This window comes from Octodon degus, unplaced genomic scaffold, assembly GCF_000260255.1.
Source record: "Octodon degus isolate 3935 unplaced genomic scaffold, OctDeg1.0 scaffold00172, whole genome shotgun sequence".
NCBI classification, from domain to species: Eukaryota; Metazoa; Chordata; class Mammalia; order Rodentia; family Octodontidae; genus Octodon; species Octodon degus.
The window spans coordinates 4,695,738-4,719,703 of record NW_004524748.1 but is presented as its reverse complement, the minus strand read 5'-3'; the positions used below and the strand labels follow the sequence as shown (position 1 = coordinate 4,719,703).

Sequence of the window (23,966 nt, the reverse complement as noted above, 5' to 3'; positions counted from 1 at the left end):
ACTTACATTTCCCTACTTCAATGATGATAAATTTGACCTAATGACTTGTTATGACCACAAAAATATGTGAGGAAAAGGCAGCATGTAATTTTTAACCTGAAACATTAAGGGATCTAATTTTTAGAATCCTATGTTCCCACAAGATCTGCAGTGTTCTGGTCTTTATGATTTCCATTCAGATCATGTCAATCCTCAGCTCACCCACTGGTACAGAGAGCATAATGTGCAAGAGTGGAGCATGGGATGCCCACTGCAGGGGGCAGGTTTCTGCTCAGCTGGGTCACCCCAGCAAGGCCCTGACTCACCCACTAGCATGTAGTCATAAGTCTCAAGTGATATCTGTCCTGGCATTTTTGCAAAAACAGTGACAATTTATTCTATCAATAAGAAAATATCTCATTGAAGGGCCTTCCAGACAGGTCAGTGGGCCAAAGCACCTGCTTAAGGAAGTGCAGGGACTGGGATTTGATCCCATGTATGCCATTCTGGCCCCACCCCCAGGGTGTGCTGAGAGAGGACTTAAACTGGGCATGGTGGCATGCACCTGTAATCCCAGCACTTGGGAGGCTGAAAACAGGAAGATCACTATGAGGCTGATCTATGTAGTGAGACCCCATAGACCCTGTACTAAATACATAAAAATGAATAAATAAATAAATGCATGAATAAATCTCTTTGAGCCTGTTAAACTTGACCCTAGAGAAATAGCCTTTATTTCTCTACATTACTAAAACTCAAGAGAAATGCAAACTACATAAATCAGAAATTAATAGTACAAAATACTGGTGATAGAATTGAATTGTACTTACAAACATAGCATTATGTCAACTTTGCTACAATAATTATGGATATTATGTTATTTTTGAACTTGTAAAGCCCTATTATCGATTATATCAACTTATCTATAAAACCATGAAAGAGAGTTATTTGAAAACAAGGATAGTTTTTCTAACAGTGTTATTGCTTTACTTTTTTAAAAAGGTATTTGAAACAGGGTCACACTATGCAGCTCGTACTCATAGTGATCCTCCTGTTCTTAACCTCCTCAGCACTGGGATGATAGGCTTGTGCCCCACACATGGTCTCTGTGGACAACTCAGAGGGCCTGGGGTTGGGGATGGTGCAGCATGTGGTGCCAGGAATATAGATTACTTTACTATTAACAAAGAATTCAGTATTCCTTTCTTAAGGGGAAAGCACAAAGGCAGTTCCCAACTTCCATAAATTACAATTCTGTTTTCCACATTTGGGGAAATTGCAGAGGTCATCATATGCCAAGGGCTAAGGATAAGCCCTCATCCTGTGAAAACCATCTTCGTAATCATGGCATCCCCCTGCTAGGTATTGAAGTCAGCATTTTTGCTTTGTTTTTGATGTGTACGAATCAAGAAACATAGGGATAAATACAAATATAAATAAATCTGCTTATAGAATAAAACACTATAATTTTCAGATTATCAGAAGAAAATAATAAAATAATACAAATGAGAAGCATACGCTTAACAATAACAAAATGACTTTTGTAAAACTAAAATAATAAAAATGACAAGAATCTATTCATACATAAATTTAAATGCTTTAGAATCTGGAAAATATAATGTCATTCACTTTTATGGAGTTGAATAACTCCACTGTGTGTTGTGTATAAAACAATACACCTAAGAGAAAATGATTTAAAGTTTTCACATAAAACAATGAGAGCAATATGGATTACAATGTGAAAAGAATAGCAGTTGGTGCAATGCGAATATTGGAAGGAAAATAAAATGTGTAGAAAAAGGTAGCAAAATACTTAAATCAAAAGTGCTAGACATGTAAGGAAAATAAAGACAGAGAAATTGCATTTGCCTTTTTTTTGATACTTTAAAGAGGCCAGAAAATAAATGAAAGAAAGGAAGGAAAAAAAAGAAAACAAAACACATATAGTAGTGCACATAGACACATTACAATCTAAAACAAGAAAACAGAAAGGACAAAGAAACGCTGTATGGTTCAGAGAACATTAGAAAAATAAACTACATGAGCAATTAAACAAAACTAATGTAGGAATATAGAATACTATATGAAAAAGAAGATAAGACTCATAGATTAAAATGAAATCATTACCAAATATTTAGAAAATTAATTATGATGGGCTCATCACTTTTTTATAGTCTATAGAATATGGTATCAGTAGATTGAGGAAAAATGTATAAATTTAAGTATTCTCACTAATGAATGAGAAGGTGAAAACTATTGTAGCATTCAAATAAAAAATAAAATGGTCATGTTAGTAATTTAAGGAATGCGATGATAGCTATCTCAAAATATTGGAGGAAACAATTTGATTAGATTTGACAAGTGAATATTTTCCAATGAACTTGTTCCCAGCTATGTACTAGGCACTCAGACTGTACAAATCACAGGCCAGGCAATTCTCAAGGAAGAGCTCAGCTCAGCCTTCTTTAGACTGCTCCAGAGTATGAGGTAGAGATAAATATTTCTAACTACTTTAAGAGCTCAATTTAAATTGAAGTTAATATTTCATTTAACATTTAACCTGAAATTCTCTTGCTTTTATCAGTCTTCTTACAACTTTAAAGACAATATTGTCTCTATTATAGTTTAGATTCAAAAACCCAGGGGCAGGAGTGAATTCAGTGATAAAGTGTTTTTCTAATGCAAAAGCAGGTTCAATCCCCAACACTGCCAATACAAAACAGAACAAAACAAAGCAGAATATTTTTCTCACTTCATCTTTTTGTTGAGTCTTACTGAGGACCTCTTGTCATAGCTTGGGTTCTTTTCAATAGATAGATAGATAGATAGATAGATAGATAGATAGATATAGTATAGATATATATTTAAGAGATTGCAAAACCAAAAAGAAGTATATTGTTATCTTCAAAGCAGTTGCTCAGATTACCAAATATAGCCATGGAAAATTGATCAAGAAATATATGCACTAACTTTTTTCACACAATCCTAGCCTAAAAACGTTTTTAACTGAACAAACATAACTGTATGATTCAGTAAACTAAATCTTAAAGTTTATTCTCTCATGTAACGCTATTGCTATAATAATATGTAACATTTTCTCCACTCCAAACCTTCCTGGTAGCGCTTTTCAGTTAAACCTGGACTCTGGTCTCCACTTAATTGGCTCCTATCATTGTAGCTTTGTCTTTTCTACAGACTTTCTCCAACTCTAAGATATATCTGCGGTGCTAACTGGCTGTTTTCCATATTATGTAACCCAGAACACAAGCAAGTCAAATATACATTAACTTGCCAATATGCAAGTTATCATATATTTGCTTTATGGAATAATTCACTTTTTAAAATGTGTTTGTTTTTTACAAGGTCTCACTATGCCACTTGGACTCATAGTGATCCTCTTGTTTCCAGCCTCCCCTGAGCTGGGATTGTAGGCATGTGCCACTACACCCAGGCTCTGTGACAGCTGAACCTGTCCTGGGGGTGGGGTTGGCATGGCATGTGGTGCCAGGGATTGAACCACGGTCCCTGCACTTGCCTAAGCTTGCCTAAGAAGGTACTTTAGCCCAGTGAGCTATCTTGCCAGCCAGAGTGATTTACTTTTTAAGAGACCAAGCTATGAAGAGAGAAGCATAACAGAATGTTTATTTAAAATTGAGTAACTAAATGTGGCAAATTCATCCTGCTCCCCATACCTGTTGACCAGCACCAAGGGTTAGTTATTGCCAAAGCCCAAGACAGTCTTTTACTAATAACAGTGGTAGAGTGTGCCCAGAAGTGTTTCTGTAGTTTCAGCCAGAACCTAAGACTTCTGGTAGATTGGACATTCAGATAATTTGTGCCATTTGGAATACATAATGAAACCATTAGCAGCTAGAAAAAGTCTCCCCAACACAATCTTGTTACAATATGTTGGCTACATTTACAAGCTAGCCATTGTGTGGGCTCTTCATTCGGGGAAAGTGGGAATTTCCATATTGATTCAGCTGGATGGATTTTTGAAATATAGTAGATTTCTGAAATAAAATGCTACAAATGTTACAGATGCTTCTTCTCGGGCTAGAAATTGGAAGCTGGAATGAGCAGATATGGATGCACAATATATTTGGTCATAGGCTCCTCATGATACTTTTTCACTTCTTCACTTGTTTGAATTGTACAGCGATGCTCCCTCTGGGCACAGGCAAGTATCTGCATTTGTGCTTACTGTAATTCTTTCACCTTACAAGGCACTCAGTATAAATCCTCCAAGTATTTTTCTTTCTTGAGCTTCAGCCAAGTTTCTGTATCCCTCAACTGAATCCTCTATGGTCCAAAGTGCAGACTGGAATTTGATTCAGTGCATTTACTCATGTCTACATTAGCCTGGCTTGAACAATTTAAAGCTAGGTATTTCCCTTGTGTTCTTTATTGTAAGGAACTTCAGACGCCTTGTGTTTAAACTGGATTAGGAATTACTCCAGATACAAATGCTTCAAAAGAATGGAAATACTTATTTCTTTACAATAAAAATCTTGACTTTAGACAAATATTCTAAGGAAATCCTGTATTTCTGTTGTAAACTAACAGAAGCCTACAAACTGACCATCCGAGCTTGCATATATGGCTTTGAGCTTGTGATTGTTCTCTCAGCAAAAGCCCAAGTGGAGAGGTCACTCATGACTCTTGCTGTTTTCATGACTGCTACAGGAAAGGATGCTGCTTGCTGCTCTGTGCTCGCTGCCTTCCTGCCTGCCAAATCATGAACTAATTCTCTTTTGCCATTCCACTCCCCAGTGACCTTCCCATGCTCTTCTTGGAGCCAGTTGACTAAGGACTGAAGTCTCTACCACCTGTAAACTTAAATAAATCTTTACCCCTTTTATTTATTTTATTTTGTTTTTTTGTTTGTTTGTTTTCTTTTTGTTTGTTTGTTTGTTTGTTTCCAGTACTGAAGATCAAACTCAAGACCTTGCACTTGCCAGGCAGGTTGCTGAGCTGACTCCCTGGCCCAACCCCTTTATTTTTGATGTCAGGTATTTTGTTTCAGGAACAGGAGAAAAGTAACTAAAATACAGAGAAAGCCTTAGCTAGTGGAGAGGAGCTTCCGAGTCTGCTCCATCTAGGGCACAGGCAAAATTCAATAACATCTGGTGGAAGGATGGAAAGAAAACAGCTCATGACCTTGGGACAGGAGCAAGAAACTTGCCTGCACTATGAGAAATGCTTCTAGGGGAGAAAACTCTCCTTCATAAGTTTTATTCAAGATGTAAAAACAAATTTGACTCTCATGAGGGAGAACAAAAGAAAGAAGGGAAAATCCCTCCCTATGAAGTCCTAGTCATTCCTCCAAACTCATCCTGGTAAGCACACACTTACACATCCACATCATAACACTAAGGAATATAGCAATGTATTCACAGCTCTCTACCACGTATATCAGCTGTTGTATGTGACACTATATGAATGATTTGATGTTCACCTGGCAATATGCTGGTCTTGCTTTTGTCCTACCCTTTTCTATCTCCAAGTCCTTCCTTTTGAAATAAAAATGTTTACTCTGTGTTGTTGTATCTTGATATTATGTAACTTGTTTTTTATATTTCTTTTACAACTCATAGCCAAGAATTTTCTTCTCTTGGAGGACACTTTAGACAGGGATTTTTGAACAATTATGAAATTGATAAGACTTTACAGAATGCATAAGTTTATTGAGACAGTGCATTCTCTATTATATACAGTATAGTTATGTCACATCTTTATATAAGATGAAACTAGGACCTTATTGTCTATATTTTGACATCTAATATAGTTTTAGCACATCTTTATATAAGGTAGTATTGTCTATATATTGATGTCTAATATGTCTAAGAAGATATATTTAGATGTCAAAGTGACTTGGGTTAAAATACAATGGTTCATCTTGAATAGCCTCTTGATTGGCTTGAGAAGTATGCAGGAGATGAGCAAAGTGCACTTCTGTGTGTGTCTAGGTGGGGTGCGGAAGTCTGACTTTTGGGGGTGCAGAGCTACATTGAGGTCTAGGCCTCTTTATCTCTGCTTCATTTACCTTGTCCTATGAGCAGCTTTGCTTACACAACCCCGACATGACGTTTCTGCCTTGGACACATCAGACTAAAGCCCAGAAAGCTCTGGAACCCTGAGCCAAATCAAATTCTTACTTAGGTTTCTCCTGTTAGATATTTTGTTCAGCAATGGAAAATCTTACAGATGCATATGGCAAAGAACACTAGGAATGTGAGTGGGCGCATACAATCTATTCGGCATTTCTTTTCTGTATGGAAAGCAGATTGTATGTGGACGGTGACAAGGATGAGAAGGAACAACTGAAAAGTAACTCACAATTGCTCAAACAAGGGAAGAAAATTAATGTCAGAATAAGTCTTCCAAAAGTCTGACTGTTGAAAGATAAAACTGGTACTTAATATGGGCCTGTTTGAATTAAATCCCATAAGTCTGTAAATAGATATAGGAAAAACACTTTTCCCACTTAATTCCCAAGATTCCCAGGCACACATAATTCATATCATTGCTTTTCCAGTGGAAAAACCCTACTTTTGCTTATTCCCTATCCTCACCATGAGCTAGATCTTGGGTTTCTCCCAAGAGCCTCCACAATCCTTGTACTCCTCTAGAAAAACTCACTCCCATTCTCTTAATGATTATATCTACATGAATGCACTCCAATATCTGTAATACCATTTCAATCTTTCTTACAACCTTAGGATTGTTAATAACTTCCTCTGGGAAAAAATATTTTCTTCTCTATCCTTTAAGTATCAAAAGCCCTAAACTCAACTTAGTATGTAATACCCCAATTGCCCACCTCTCCCTCCAAGTCTGGTTATCATTCAATAAACATTTTGTACTCAAAACTAAATTTATTCTCTCTATACTCTAGTTTCCATTTCAATGAGTTACAACTTTTTGAAAACAGGGACCATAATGAGAAATAGAGATGAAAAATAATTTTCAGCTTACATGGGTAGAGACTGGCTATATTAAAGAATGAAAAATCAAAATGCAATTTATCTCTATCATCTTTTTCTTATTTTTAAAAACACACTCTGATAGATATACAAAGTGATTCATTTTGTAAGGATTTTGTAATCAAAGTGCAAATACATTATAGATTTGCCACATATTTGATTAGAAGAGTATGTGTTTATTGAAAAGACGTAGATTCTTCTTAGAATTTGACTTGGAGCCTACGTTTAAGATGCCTCTCCCAATATTGGTATTCCGTCCAACACAGTCCTTGACAATCTCCCAGATGCTGCAGTGATGGTGGCAATGTCAAACTTTTCCACCAGACAATATCCTCCTAACTGCACAATATCTATCTCTCATAACTGAAGAAGTTGTGGAAACATTTCAATAAAGAACTGTCATGAAATTTATATCCCTTAGCATATTTTTCAAATACTTTTATTTTTATTTTTTAAAAATTTTTTAATAGAGTGCAAATTGAAAATGAATTATTTACAAACATAATTGAATATAACAATAAAAACTGTATAAAATAAAAATGAAGAAAGAATTTATAGATCAGTCATAATAGTTCACTGTGTCAAAACCAAGAAACTTATATTCATATAATTAAAATTCTCAAAGCAGAAAGAGTAGGCAATAACTATTTAAAAATTTAAAATTTCTGAATTTAGTTCAACTTATAATACCACATTTCCAAGAAAAATGAACCTTTTGCAAAGACATTTAAAGTGTGTAAAAAACTAGATTAATTAAAGGACTGAAAGAAAATATCTGTCCTCTTTGAATTTTATACTTAAAAAACATACCTTTGAAAACTAAAAGTAAGATTTTCTAGTTATACAAACTTGAAATATTTTAATATCTCCAGAAGTAGCATATAGGAAATAACAAAGAGCATAATTCAAAAGGTAAGAGAAGTTGCAGCATGCTCCTGGATGAATAATAAAGAGCTCTCAATATAATAGTCAAATACTTTTAAAAACCATATTTAAACACAAATTGGTCTACCTGTTTAATTGTTTTCCCTGTAAATATACCCAGAAAAAAATGTCACAGATATAACCATGGTAAATATCTATAAATCAGCTTTATATTTATTCTCTCTTTTTCCTTGAATATGAACCAGTGTTTTCCCAATATGGTTATATCAGTATTCTTTTAGAAATTAGGTAATTGAGCCAGGGATACAGTTCTGTGGTACAGTGCATGCCCGGCAAGTGAGAAGTCCTCAATTAGATTCCTGGTGTCCCCCAAACACCTTTTTAAAATTTGGTGACTAAATCTATCTCTTCATTATTTTGGAAGAAGTAACTGATTTAGTATACACCAAGTGAGTTAGACAACTGAGCAAAAACACTCAACTATGTTAAGCATTATAATTTGTTATAAACATTCTTACTTTTGCTTATCAGCATTACCATTTCTTGTTCTTTCTTATTCCTTGATTCTAATTGTAATGCAACCCTTCAGTCCTGGCTTTCCATCCATATTGACATGTTCATCTTTCTGACTTGGTTTTTGGCATGCTCCAGAGTGTGACTTGTGGCTCAGTCATGGTCCTTCACATGCAAAGGAACCACACATCTGCTGCACTTGTGAGCTGCTCCCATTGGAGCCCTCTTCATGCAGGCATCTGCCACAGTGACTGACAGATCAGACTTGGCATGACTCCCAACTGCTACAGGTCCAGAGTGTAATACTTAAGGTGGAATTTTGAATCAAAGATTTACTTCTGGGGTTCATGTAAAGGATTCCTACATTGCAAGTGGCATGTTGTGCAATGCAAAGCTCTCATCTCCTATCTCTGTAGCTATCACCTATCTTTATAGTTATCACTGCTTGATAAATTTTTCATTGTCCTTTGAGATTGCTAGAATTTTGTTGTTGCTTTTGTTAAAATAATGAATAAAATACAAATTGCCACACTATTCCAAGTAACATGTATCTATATTAGCTGTCTCCTGTCTGTATTTTCATTTCTTCTCAGCAGGAGGCACAGGAGCCTCACTCTGGTAGAATTAACAAAAATTATCCACTGACACAGATGGCTGTTCAGGGGTTGTATTAGTTACTTTTTTCTCATGCTAGGACAAAATGCCTGACACCCAAAATTAAGGAAGGAAAGGCTTAATTAGCTCACAATTTATGGTGGTTTCAGTCCATACTCAGCTGGCTCCAACGCAGAATGGCACATGGCAGAGGGCAGCAGTTGATGGAGGCAGAAAACAACAAAGAGCAAAGGGAAGATCAGCAGCTGAGGCAGCTAGCCAGCCTCTCTCCTCTCCTTGTACTGTATTGAGGTCATCCACCCCTGGGGCAGGTGTAGCAATCACACCCGCAATCACAGCATTGGACCGATTTTATTATGGCTTTATCTTTATATTTGATAATAGTTAAGGACCTTTCCTTGTAAATACTGTATATGATCTTTAAAGGATGTAACACAGTGGAGAGAGTTCTTGTACAGCTCGCCTTTCTGAAGCTGTGTCATTAGAAGCACAGGTCAAATCTCCTGAGACAAGACAAGAAGACAGCGCAGATTTTCTCAATAAAGTTGTCAAGATACCATTGAAAAATAAATAAACTAAGAACTAGAATATTAAATAAAATTCAAGTAATTTAAGTTACAGTCTCCATTTTTTCCTTCTGGAATTAGATTTCAATAACTATATAAAAATAACATACAGTGGTTATTTACCAACTTGATTATATATTAAATTCACAACTATTTGATTCTCTGCAATACTAAATCCATAAAATGTCATGAGTGACATGAAACTATTTAGAGTAAACATGCATTCACACTTTGATTTATCAATTATGTGCATCAATATTTAATTTTAGGCAATAAACTTTCTTAATAATTGTAAGTAGGGCCAGGCAGATAGCTCAGAGGATTGAAGCACCTTCTTAGGCAGAGCTCCTTGTCCCAGATTCGATCCCCAGGGTGCTGTGCCAGACCTGCCCCCAGGGTGCACTGAGACAGTGATTGAGACTGGACATGGTAGTGTGTGCCTGTAATCCCAGCACTTGGGAGGCTGTAAACCAGGAGGATCAGTATGAGTCCAATCTACATAATGAGACCCTGTAGACCCTGTACTAAATACATAAAAGAAAATTGTAAATGTATCAAATGTTAATTGGTCTCATTACAAAAGGACAGAAGATATAATACAGCCAAATAGTTTTATGTTTTAATTAATCATCATTCATAGGAGAAATCCATCTACCTGGGTACACTGTTGAGAAAAGAACAAAAAATTTAAAGCAATTTCATAAGTTCATGGTGTTGCTTTCTAAATTTTAGCCAAAATGGAGCAAATGTTGTATTTTCAAACTTTATTTTCAATAGCCTTTACCAATAATTTAACTTGTAAAGCACAGATAACTTAAATAATAATTTGATGAAAATATGATTTACAGATTTCACCTGTTCTTGTTGATTAGGACAAATAATGTTATTTTCTTGAACAAATAGTTATCTTCTATTCTTTAAAATATCAAATTATTTTTGTTTGTCTCATAAATTTAACCATTCCTATTTGATCCATGGATTCTTTCTATTCATAATTATTTTTTAATGACTTACACAGAAATAATACTAAAGTCAAACTCTGACAGTAGGAAGTTAATCAAGTCACCCTTCACCAAATATAAACCTATTTTTAGTTTTTAATATAACTTCTTTCTCCAGTCTCACAGAAGTTATGATCTTCATCATTTCACTGCAGACAGTTTAAGATTTTAGTTCTATTATTCTTTTGCATCTATTGGTTTCTTACATTAATATTAACATATTAATAATAAACATTAGAGGAGAGTCTCTGGAATTACCTGGCTCCGAACAACAACTTGGCCGCTGCCAGCTGCTCAGGTTCCTGGGACAACAAAGAAGGTTTGGACAGTAGCAGTGTGGCTGCCGAGAGCAGGGAATAGCTGTGCCCTCGTCACACACTGAGTGACTCTGCACTGGGAGAGTCACCGGCCCATCTTTGCAGTCACTCCCATTTAGACACATAATAGGCCCTAATGGAAGTACTATGCCATGAATAATCCAACAAGAAGGAAGGAAAGCATAGAGGAGGGACTTCTGCCAGTCCCGAGGGTGCAGCACGGCTGCCTTCCTGCTTCTTATCCCATACCTGGAACAACTATCCTAAAATCACACGATACAGGTAAGTTTCTGTGCCTTAGAAAAAAAAATGAGTACTGTGCTTCCTGCTTTCTTGTTCAGCAAAGAAGTGCCATTTTCAAAATTTAAGGCTGCTTGCTGTGCCCTGTGCCATGCTCTCTCAGTATCAAAAGACAAAAATGAAAAATACTCTTCAAATTAAACCCCTTTTATGGTTCAAATCTTGCCTTTAAATTTCTTTGCCAGGGAAAACTTAATCCTTTTAATAGTTCTCCTAATTATTTTGAGGTTGCTAAAATGATCTCCTTTTTTTTAAAAAAAAAAAAAAAAGACAACTAAGCCATATAAAATAACTTCATCAGGGGACTGATATTGTGTTATATTCAAAGCTTCCCATCACATTTACTTCAAAGGACTTCTTCAAAGTCCTTCTCTTTTGACTTTAAGAATCTTTCTAGAATTCTGCCTACCACGTACATTATTATTCCTGTTGAAAAGAAGGTCTTATTATATAATTTGTGTTATGATTTATACATAGATAGCTCCCTAGAGTAACATGAGCACACGGGTATGGCTTTAGGGTGCATTTGGACCATGGTGGGGTGATAGTCTTCAGTGGATTAGTTGAATAATGAGTTCATACCTGAAACTGCTGCTGTGAAGTGAAGCCTGATTGGACAAGGTGGTCCCTGGAGGCGTGCCCTGGGAGTTCTGCACTCTTTTCCTCCTCTCCCCTTCTCTATTGGGTTCTGGGGGCAATGCCTGAGCCCTGCGCCCTGCTGCCCTGTGTTGGAGCCAGAGGAGACCACGAACTAAAGGTTCTACCACCTGTGAGCCAAAGTAAACCTCTCCTTCTTAAAGCTGTAGGTGTTGGATCCTGTGTCTCAGCAAGAAGTAACTAGGACGGTCAAAAAGCAGCACAGATTTACAAAATAAATTTTAAACAATAAATTTTGCATTTAGTTGTGTAAAAACTAGCAAGTGAGTTTTGGCTCTTCTCAGAAAAGGAAATACCAGAAAAATAATTGTGCCTCAGTGTAAATATGACCACAAAGTTTAAGGTGATTTGAATGCAGGTAAGGTTGTATTAATCGAATGGGGTTATTATAATGGAAGGACCTGATGTTTGGTTTGAAAAACAACTGTTTAGCTAAAGCACAAAATATGTTATAACCTTTTATTTTAATGTAGGTGAGGTAGTGTTTATTTCTTGTTCCATATCGGCATATGTGCTTTGTATATTACTTCTGAAATAGCAGAAGCAATGGTTTAATAATTTTATACTTTTAAAAAACATGTCATATGCCTTTAAAGAGATCCATTAAACTATTTGGGGAGTCACCTGCTAATACTGTAATAGCTTCACGTCTTTCTTAGAAAGATTTCACACTCTGTAGTTAGCTTCTTTTTAAATCATTTATCAGCTTCTCTGTATTCATATATTGAAACTTGTCCCTAGGAATGAATTTAATTCTCACCATCTGTGCCTTGGCCAGGAATGTCCATATTCTTTTAATGCATAAATATATTCTGAATATTTCTTATTCTGCTGGTAAGAGCTGCGAAGCACAGAAAATAATGTTTCAAAGGGGAACCACGAGGGATCATTTATTGCTCCAGCACTTTGAAAAATCTATGAAATTCCTTTATGACTTCTTCATTATATTTTCAATGGAACAATTAGTTTGAGTGGCTACAAACACTGAATTTTCATGACCATATTAGCCTTTGAAGCCAAAATTATTGAATGCATTATTCTCTACGCAAAATATAGTGGGATGTGGTGACTTTCTGATTAAAAAGCATAAGTTTCCTTCAACTGGAAAACTAGTTGAGAGTTAATTTTCTAACAGCCTATCTGGTCACACTTAAAAGCCCATGCAGCTTGCATAATTTAGTAGTTTGTTCCATGGATACATTTTACAAGTCTTGAGAGTAGTGAATCTGGCTTTTTTAATATTTCGTAAAGCTCTTGCCATGAACAGGAACATCTCAAGTATTACAAAAGTAGTCCCTTAAAAACCTTAGTTGCTATCTTTAATGGTAATAAGACATTCTCTTGCCCATTTTGTTCAACCACACACTATAATTACCTCTGAATGACTGAAGGTGCAGCCCTAGCACCAACTGAAGTAGTTTCCCACAGCTTGATAGAGTGAAAGCCTGCCCAAAATGCTTTCAAATGATATAGCTTTACTCTCTGGCTGGAACTTAACATGCTCTATATTTTTAAATCCTAGAAAATTCAGATAACAGACGAAGATATTTTAGTCTGGATTGGGCATTAGCAATAATTTTATATAAATTTAAACAGAATTTTTGTCTTTCATCTATATAATCTCTGTCAAGCACACTTAAATCATTAGGTGTAACTATGTTTCAGTAAAATTTTGTTTACAAAATAAGTAACTGATGAGTTTGGCCCATAGCCCCTAGTTTTCTAATGCAGGCCAAAAACAAGAGTAGGACCTGTGCCTCCAACTTCCTTAAGCAAAATCTGTTTACCTTGTTGAAGGAAGCAGTCTTTTAAGGAAATGAGCATACATCTGCACAGCACTAGATGACTCAGCTGCCTTCTGAGAAAACAGGCTGTGGAACAATTTTGTAGTTGTGTGAATATCATAGAATGCACTTGCTCAGAGCTTGGCTGCAGGGTGTGGTTGGCTGCCCTAGGCTGCAGAGCCACATGGCAGGTTACTAGACTGGTTACTGAAGGAAACCCTAAAGTCTGGGATGGTGCATTTAAGCCTATCTTAAAAAATGGAAAAGTTATGGTGAGAGATACAGTTTAATAGATGCAAAGTTTGGGTGGGATGCTTGCCTTGAGTGGAAATTACAGGAGCAGCTGGTCTGTGGGAATCGGTGAGCTATGGTGAGTGAATGTGTAGGTCGGAGGAGCATTGCACCCCACTGCAGACTCCCTAAGCACTGCGCATGCACACTACACAAAATCTTAGTCTTATTTTAATATTAATTTAACACTACATTTCTGTAACATTTTTATTTTATAAACTCACACTTTTTTATTTTTTATTTTTTTGCAGAACTGGGGATTGAACTCAGGCCCTTGCACTTGCCAAGGAAGTGCTTATTCCACTGAGCCATCTCCCTGGCCCAAACTCACCCTTTATGACATTTTTAATTTTGGTAATATTTAGTTTAAATTATAAACTCAATGTGGAGCTCTACAAAATATTTTCCTCAAAGATTTTTGTTTTAAAAACCTTTCTTTCTTTCTTTACTTCTGTGTCCTCATTAGCTGGTGGTTTCCTTCCTGGTTTTCAAACTGCCAGGTTCCACTCCAAATTAAGGGCAGCTACATAGGCTGTGCAAAGCTTCTCCTCCACTCCAGCTACTTTAGATGATAGCTTTATCTTTTCAAAAACGAGAGGGAAAACCCTAGAGTGACTAAGACAGGAAAGGGAGGGATCTGGGCCCCTAATTTGCATACCCAATGTGTGTAACAAACTTTCAGCCCTGACCCTAACTGAAACAGGCCTGCAAGCTATTACATATGAAACACAACAGCAACTTCTTGGGTCTTAGTCTACGGAGATTCCCTCCTGTATACTGAACCTTTGTACTGCATCTCAGGTTCTGTTACAGTAAAGACTGCCTTTGGTATACCTTAATACATATCACCCTTGGCCTACACAGGGTCAGGATCACACATGTCACTGTCTTCTCCTCCTTATCTCAAGGTCTTCGGGAACATAACAAACATGGAGCTTTCAAATCTTCAGGTAATGAGCTGTTCTTCTGGAACTTGTTCTTGAGCAACAAGTGTGGCTCTTTTCTGGAATATGTCTATGCTGATATTTTTTTTTCCTTTATGACAGATTTCTTTATAAGCAGATAGAGTCCCATGAATATTCTTGTCCATCAATGAAAAATTTTCAGTGATGGTTCCATGTTTTTAAAATATTTATGGTTTATGTTGAGATCTGCAAATCTTGTGTTGAACCTTATAGAACTGTGAATTATCTCCAGCCTTCTTTGTCTTTTGCAATTTCCCTTTTCTTTTTTCTTCTTTATCTATGTCTTCTTTTTCTTGGTGGAACCGGGGATTGAACTCAGGCCCTTGCACTTGCCAGGCAAGCACTTATTTTACTGAGCCATCTCCCTGGCCCTTATACATTCTTTTTACATATGAAGAGAGTAAAAAAAAGAGGATTAAAGCAGATAATCTACAAGTGATACAGAATTTCTTTTCTTAAATTAATATGAATTTCACAGTGTTTGTTGTAATGCATAGTGTACCTATGCATTCGTGTTTTGGCTTTAGGGAGTTCTAGTTAGAAAATTACTCAAAACTACCTTTAATATTTCCTGAAATTTGTCCTGTTTATTATCTATCTCAAAGCTGTCTTTGTCAATGTCCTCATCCTTGGAAAATCCTGTGAATTCATGGATGTGTGTTTTGTTCTCAGTGCCATTCAAATATTATTTGGTGATTTCACCAAAGCTCAGGACAACATTTTCATGCAGTCCTGGTTACTGTAATTCTTCCAGGATTGTCCTAGTAACATCTCAGAATCTTTCTCAGGTGTAGCAACAATCTTGGGAAAGATTCATCTTATTTTGTAAATCTTAATTTTTTTAAAAAATATTTATTTATTTATTTGGTACAGGGTCTCTCTATGCAGCTCAGACTCATAGTGTTCCTCCTATCTCAGCCTCCCCAATCCTGGGATTACAGGCACGTGCCACCTTGCCCAGTTTCGGTGACTGGCATGTGCTTACAGGTTCCCAGGGCTGGTGTGGTATGTGGTACCAGGGATTGAGCTCAGGTCCTTGAGCTTGAGAGACAGGCACTCAGACCACCAAGCTATCTCAGTCCTTAATCTTTTTAAAATTTTTTCTTCATTCATTACATAGATGAAGGAAGTTGTATTTGGGGAGAAACAGTATTCTAATATAGGAATGAAGACTGCTAATAAATAAAAATGTGTAGGAAATCATCAGCAATGAACAAGATCTTACAAAGCATGTTCTTCTCCAGTGTTTCTCGAATTTGCTGATATAAGACTTCATGAGAGCACCTTTCGGAAGGGGCTAGATCATCCACAACTGCCCGCAGCTGCTGGGTCACGCTGGCAGTGTGTGTGCGTATTGGTATGTTTCAGGTCATGTCATTCTCATTGTGCCGGATTGCAAAGTGGTTTCATTTGTAGCCTGCAATATATCCTGTGGGAAGAATGTTAGCCTATTTTTTAAACCTTTACACTTCCCACTGAGTCGCACTCCTGTGGATGAACACTTACTGGACATCTCTACCATGGGGAGATTTCACCTATATTAAAGATTTTTCCCTCATCTGTTTATCAAAATTTTCCAACAATTATTTATCTGCCTTTGTATTAGCCACCTACAGTCAACACTCAATTCATGTTGCACAGTCTAAGAATCAAAGTGAAGATTCTTTAAAAGTTTAAATCACACCAGATAATAAATTCAACATTGTAGTTAGGCCCAACTTTTTCTTTGAAACCCCAGGAAAACTTTTAATTGGCCGTGATAATTTTTTTTCCAGAACCAGGTATTGAACTCAGGCCCTTTTGCTTGGCCGGGAAGTGCTTATTCTACTGAGCCATCTCCCTCCCTGGCCCCTTCGCCATGATATTGATGATAGGGAGAAGGAGATGTTCCTATATTTGCTCTTGAGCCCATGCCATTAGAATAACTCATGTCCCAGAAAGCTCCACAAGTTGTTGTCAGTTTTGTGGCCTTCAGTGACGCAAGTCCTCTGTCAGTTGGAAGGTCTTGCTCTTGTTCTGGGAGACCACAGCTGCAGTGGGATGAGAGGCACCTGGCTGGGGAGAATGACCATCGCTCATTTTCCAGCTTTCTTGTCCTGAGTCACTTTTAATTTTGTTTCCGGGTCATTCACTACATATGGCCTTTTAGTGATAGAATTAGCAGTAGATTTTTTTTTTTTTTACATTTACAGGTCACAAAAAGCAAAATGAAATTAAATCAGGCACAAGAGAAAATGATACATCGAGACACTAGTTAAACACAATATACAGTAGACTAATGCTAACAAAGCATCACCTTGTATTATGGTAAATTTTTTAAGGTACACTATACATTAATAATAAAATGATACAAAGTGCATAAGATACAGTCTGTTTTCACTATTAAGTACTATGTACTTCTAGAACTGCTGTTTTATAGGAGAGGCAGTGCATGGGTATGTTTACATCAATATCAGCAGAAAAACACAAATACTGCATTCTGCTAGGGTACTGAGATAGCTGTGAGCTAGGTTATTGAGACAGCTGTGAGATAGGGTACTGAGAGAGCTGAGTACTAGGGTATTGAGACAGCTGTGAGCTAGGGTACTGAGACAGCTGTGTGTTGGGTTATTGAGACAGCTGTGTGCTAGAGTACTGAGACAGCTGTGAGCTAGGGTACTGAGACAGCTAGGGTCCTGAGAGAACTGTATGTTAAGGTACTGAGACAGCTGTGCATGAGGATGTTGAGACAGCTGTGGCCTCAGCAGGTGATAAGCTTTTCTCAGCCTGCATTTTAATCTCATGATATTAATGTTCATGTGTGTGGCCTGTCATTAACCAAGTCACCATTACATGTTTCATGACTACATAACATTCTTCAAACATACAGTATGTCCTTTGGGACAGACTACAGGCATTCAGTGTCCTGCTGATGAGCAAACTGGTTCAGAGGGTGTCCACAGATGTTTAGGCAAAGCCTGCCTGAATATTGCTGCGAAGGTATCTTTAGAAGAACTTGTCATTCTCATCAGTCAATTTCAGAGGAGGTGAAGGTACAAATGGAAACAAAATTTACCTTGAGAAAGATATTGTGCAACTGCGTGAATTGTGTATGTATTTATGCATACAGAGTGTGTATGGGTAAGGAACAAATAGAGACATTAATAATATTAATAATGAACATTAATAAAAAAGAACTATGAATTCTATATATCGACATTCCTTCAGAGTCTTTGATAAGTACAAAACTAAGTCATTTGCGAAGCCATTCCCTCCAGGCAAAAGATGATAATGACCTAAATTAATGTAATGAGTTTAATTCTGTTACATAATTATTGAGTATCTAGTACGTGACAAATCTTTTTCCCAGCTACACATGTATCTCAGGGAAAACACATGTTCCTTAGACTTACGAAGCTTAAATTTTAGCAGGAAATGAACAGCTAAATTAATTCCGATAGTGGTTTAATTTTTCATCCAAGTCATGATATCAATTAGCAAGTTGTAGAAGTCCACTCTAATCAAGATTAAATTTGTGATATTATTATAATTGTCAATAAAATTTCAGTTAGAAAGTTTGAAATTCAAAATAAAATTACATGTGACTTTTGCAGTAATAAAATACAAATATTTTTATAGCAGTGACTCTTGACAGACATATGTATTAATCATCACAGAACTATGGAATAAAATATATATTTAAATTTCACTATGTACCTATACTAAAAATTTGTATGAAACAATTTATAATTTTTCAGCTGTTCAGAAATTTAAAAATAATTTTGTTCACAGAGTAAGCATTCAGAGAAAATGAATTTAAAACAGAAATTTCTCCACATTAAAAAAACTCTTATCTTTCTGCCTAATTTTAATAGATTTTGGAAATATTAATACTTTTGTAAAACCATTTTGTTTATTAAACTCAGTCTCTGACATTGGGATTTTTATTGCAATTTGACTTTATTTTTGGGGGGTGCCATTATGTTCTGCTTGGATTGAATTTAAATTAGTTTCAAGACTTTATAGACAAATGATGGAGCTCAAAACACTAATAATTTGGCTGACTAAAATTAACTTAAAGCAAATTCCTCAGCTGGGCAGGGGGGCCATGCCTATAATTCTAGCTGAGGGTTCAAGAGACCAGCTGGACTACATTGTGAGACCTTGTCTCAAGAACAAAAAGAAACAAAGATCCTCAAATATTAAGCACACACTTTAGCCCTAAGAACAACACAACACAAAATAAGACAAAGCAAAACAAAACAAAACAAAACAAAATGTACCAGATAGAGCCCTTTTGAAATTTCACTATTAGGCCTTGCCCTACCTCACCCCCTCAAAAAAAATTTTTTTTTTCTTTTCTTTCTTTACCATCTTGAGAAATTTTGAATGTATACCTTGTCGGTATTAAGTATATTTACACTATTGTTCAAATATTACTACCATCCATTTTCTTAACAGATTTTCCATCTACAGTTGAAACTATATGAAACAATTAACAGGTCCTTAATCCTCCCCTGCAACTACCCGGGTAATCACCACTCTACTTTCTGTCTTATGAATTGTATCATTCTGTATACTTCAGATGAGTAAAATCACCTAATTTGCTTTTCTTCTACGACTGACTTAATTCACTTAATAAATCGCTTTCAACTCTCACTCATGCTGTGGCATGTATTGGAATTCTCTTACTTTGTAAGCCTGAATCCTACCACATCACAAGCACAGGCCATACCACGGTTTGCTCCCCTCTCTATTCATCGGTGAACACTTGCATTACATTCAGCTTTTCAGTAATTGTGTAACTGTGAACCAAGTTGGCTGTGAACACTGACATTCAAACATCTCTTTGAATCCCTGCTTTCAGCTGTTATTTGAGTTACGTAACAGAAAGTAGAGCTGTTTATCTGACGTCAACTCTGCCTTGCCGGTTGAGGAGCTCCTGGGCTGTGCTCTGCGGCACCACCATCACCTTCCCATTCCCACCAACGGGGCACAGTGTCCAGTTGCCCCACATGCTGTCAGCACAAGCTGCAATACATTGTCCCTTAATGGGTTTGATATGCATTTCCTTATTGATGAATCATGTCCAACATTTTCATGTCATTAATGGCCATTGTACATTTCCTCTCAACAAATGTTAATTGTAGTTCTTGGCCCAGTTTTGAAATTGTTTACTTTCTCTTGTTATTAAGTAAGTTGTAAGAGTTCTTCATGCAATCTGTTTATTCAGTTCTTATCAGAATATACTTTGCAAAATTTTTTCCACTAAATGAGTTGAAATTTTTGTCTGTTGATCTCTTTTTATGTGCAAAAATATTTTTTTCTTTTTCTTTTATTCCAAGTAAGCTATTTTTGCTTGTATGTTCTGCTGTAGTTTTCATGTTCAAGAAATCATTACCAAATTCAGTGCCTTTAAACGTTGTTACACTATGTTTTATTTTATGAGTTTTATAGTTTTAACACTTAACAGTCAGTTCTTAAATCCATTTGGAATTAATTTTTGTATATGCTCAGATTAAGGGTTTAATTTCTCTCTTTTGTATGGCCATATTAAAATTAAAAAACCAGTGTTGACATGATTATCATTTTCCCAACTCATGGCCTTGTTCTATATATCAAAAACCATTTGGATGTGTATGCAAAATTTTATGTCTCTCTCTCTTTAATTCCATTTATTTTTATGTTGGTCTTTCCCATAGTAACACACTTATGGGGCTACTGTAGCCTTGTTGTGAGTACTGAAATCAGAAATTGTGAGACTTTTCTCACTATTTTTTAAAAACTGTATTGCTTATCTGAACCTCCCAAGATGTAAATTTGAGGTTATATTTGTTCTATCTTTGCAACACCTGTCCACTGAGAAGATTTTTATTTTTATTAAATAGTCTTTCATGTAGAAATTAAGCAAATTGTTATTATTGTTATTATTTCTTCTTTTTAATTTTTTTTCAGGGATTGTAATGTCTCCTGCCTTTCCTTTGTTGCCTAGGGTTGCCTTTGCTATTCTAGGTTTTTTCTGGTTCCAAATAAATTTTATGAATATTTTCTCCAGATCTTTAAGATATGTTGATGATATTTTATTTTATTTATTTTATTTAGTACAGGGTCTACAGAATCTACAGGGTCCTACAACACAGATCAGACTTGCGGGATACTTCCTGTTTTTCAGCTTCCCAGACACTGGGATTACATGTCTGCACCACCATGCCTTGTCTCAATCTCTGTCTCAACTCATCCCAAGAGTGGGGCCAGCATGGCAGGCCATGGATCAAACTTCTGGCCCTTGTGTGTGCCTAAGCAGGTGCTCTAATTTGCTGAGCTATCTGGCTGTCCCTGTTGATACTTTATGAGGAGTGCATTAAATATGTATGGCCATTTTCATAATATTGATTCTTCCTATCCAGGAGAAAAGAATATCTGTCCATTTTCTGAAATCCTCTTTGATCTGTTTTTTCAGAGTACTATAATTTTCATTATGTAGATCTTTTATTTCCTTTGTTAGATTAATTCCTAACTATTTCATTTTTTGGATGCTATTGTGAAGGGTATTGTTTCTCTAATTTCTCTCTCAGTGTGTTTGTTATCTGTGTAGTGGAATGCTATTAATGTTTGAGTATTTTTCTAACCTGTTATGCTACTAAATTTGTTTATTAATCTAGGAGCTTCTTGGTGGAGTTTTTTGGGTCTTCCAAGCACTATATCATGTCTTCTGTGAATAATGATATAACTTCTTCTTTACCTATTGTTATTCCTTTTATTTCACTCTCTTGTCTAATGGCTCTAGGTAATGATTCCAGAACTTAATTGAATATGAGTGATGATAGAGGAAATCTTTGTCATATATTTGATTTGAGAGTGAAAACTTTCAATTTTTCCCCATTTAGAATTTTGTTGGCTGTTGGATTGTCATAGATGGCTTTTATCAGGTTGAGGTGGAGGCCATCTATTCCAATTTTCTGTAGGGATTTGATTATAAATGAGTGTTGGACTTTGTCAATTGCTTTTTATGTATCAATTGAGATGATCATGTATTTTCTGGTTTTGGCTCTATTGATATAATATATTACAAGTTTAAGTAAGTTAGAAAAGAGTAGATTTTGTGGCTATGAGATATTGTGGCTGTGAGAATGATTCAAAGTTTTAAAAATTACACATAGATAAAATTTATGTTTAAGCTTTTTATGGAAAATCATTTGTGTGCCTATTTTCTTTAACTTCATTTGTATATTAAAATCTCCAGGGCTGGAGAGATAACTTGGCAGTCTAAGCATCTGCTTGGCAAGTGCAAGGCTCTGGGTTCAATCCCTGGTACCACCTGACCACTGTAACTGGGTGTGGTGGTACATGCCTCTAATTCCAGCACTGGGTCCTTAACACAGGAGGATAACTACAAGTCCAAGGTGGGTAGCAAGACTCTGTACCAAATCAATCAATCAAAAAATAAAATGAAAACTCCAGTAGCTCTCCTTTACATATTTTCATTTTGTCAAGGAATGAGTACTCCATGTAAAAGGAAAAAATACTGTTTTTGATGCTAAATACAAAAATTTCTACAAATTGATCTGCTGCATTAATGAGGTCAAAGGAAAATAATTCCTACCTTATCTCAACTAAATTCCTTTTTCTACCTATTAAGGTAATGAATTTGACCTGAAAAATCATGTACAAAATGCCTGTTATTACATATATACAACTGAAGACATTAGTTTCAGCCTTGGAAAAAATGAGAGATCCAAAGGAGAAGTCCCTTTATCCAGGGCTCACAAAGTTCGTGTTGCTCTGCAGTATGTCCAAAGGGATAACCCCTCTGAATTAGAGTCCAAGTTTGCTTTGTACATTAAGGGGACACACAGAAACTCAGAAAAGAAGACCATCTCATCCACCCAGCTAGTTTCATGATCTGCTCTGTCAAGCATGTTTCATAACTTAGTGATTTCACAAATACAAGGAATTGATAGGATCAGTATCTATAAGGTGAAGAGTTGTGCTTAGCAACTATAGACAAAAGACTCTGACATTCTGTGATATTAAAAATATGTGTTACATCTGTACTCTGTTTAGAAAAGAGTAACAGTAGAAGAAAGATAACAAACTATCAATAAAAGGCTTAATAAGATCTAATGATTTGCCAAACATAGAGAATATATTTTTCTCTTGTGAGATTAAACTAATTGCATATTATTTATTGAACACTAATAGCAGGGAGAAATACTAGAGGATATGCATCTTTTCATCTTTCCTATATTTTTATTCATTTATTGAAATATAGCTATTCATAGGTTCATATGTAGTATAACATGTACTAGAGAAGTGCCAATAAACTTAGGGCATGTTATTCTGTTTGTGCTTTCCTTTTAAGGCAAAAATGTTAATGTCTGAGGTATTTTTTCTAAACAAAAACCCTCGGAGTTCAGGTTAAATGTCAGTGGTGGCACCATGCTATAGGTAAGCAAGGTTTGGGTTGCAGTTTGGCTCTTGAGTTCTAAAAGATTCACCATACTGTTACCAGAGGAAAGGACTATGTACTAGAGTATTTTAAGGATGAAGTCAAGAGGACTTATTTTATGTAAGGAAAAAATTCTTTGATATTAAATTTCAATACCATTCCTATAACTGTATTGTGTAGTTCCTTGACCTAACAATATAAATCAGGTTATTCCTAGTAAATGAGATCAGCCAGCAGAAGAACTGCACTTAACTAGAACAAGTATTTCTATCACAGAATAATAGATAGTTGTATATTATCCTCCTCTCTGATTGTGAAATTCTGAACTGAATTCTTTAATTCTTCAAATTTACTACCAGGTAATATTTTATGTGCTCAAAGACAGAAGATAAAACATATCAGTCAACTATATTACTGAATTCTAATAAAAAACTATAGTTCTGCATATATTCAGAATTATAACAAGGAAGAAAAATATAAATTATTACAACTTGTTATTTCATTACAGATGCACTTAAATTGAGGAAAAAGCAATGCAGACAACCTCTTTCCATTTTCTTTATCTTTTTAAAAAAATAATTTATTTGTTTGGTACAGGGTCTCACTATACAGCTGGGACTCACAGTGATCCTCTTGTCTCAGCCTTCCCAGTGCTGTTATTACAGGTGTGCTCTACCAT

The 23,966-nt window shown here is 35.9% G+C and overlaps 1 non-coding gene across 1 annotated transcript; it reads right to left on the bottom strand.

Annotated features, from left to right (window-relative positions):
* Positions 1–1,187: 1,187 nt before the first annotated feature.
* Positions 1,188–1,345, bottom strand: LOC111813221. Its single transcript, XR_002818535.1, has one exon. It is a non-coding gene; the product is annotated as a U1 spliceosomal RNA (small nuclear RNA).
* Positions 1,346–23,966: the final 22,621 nt, after the last annotated feature.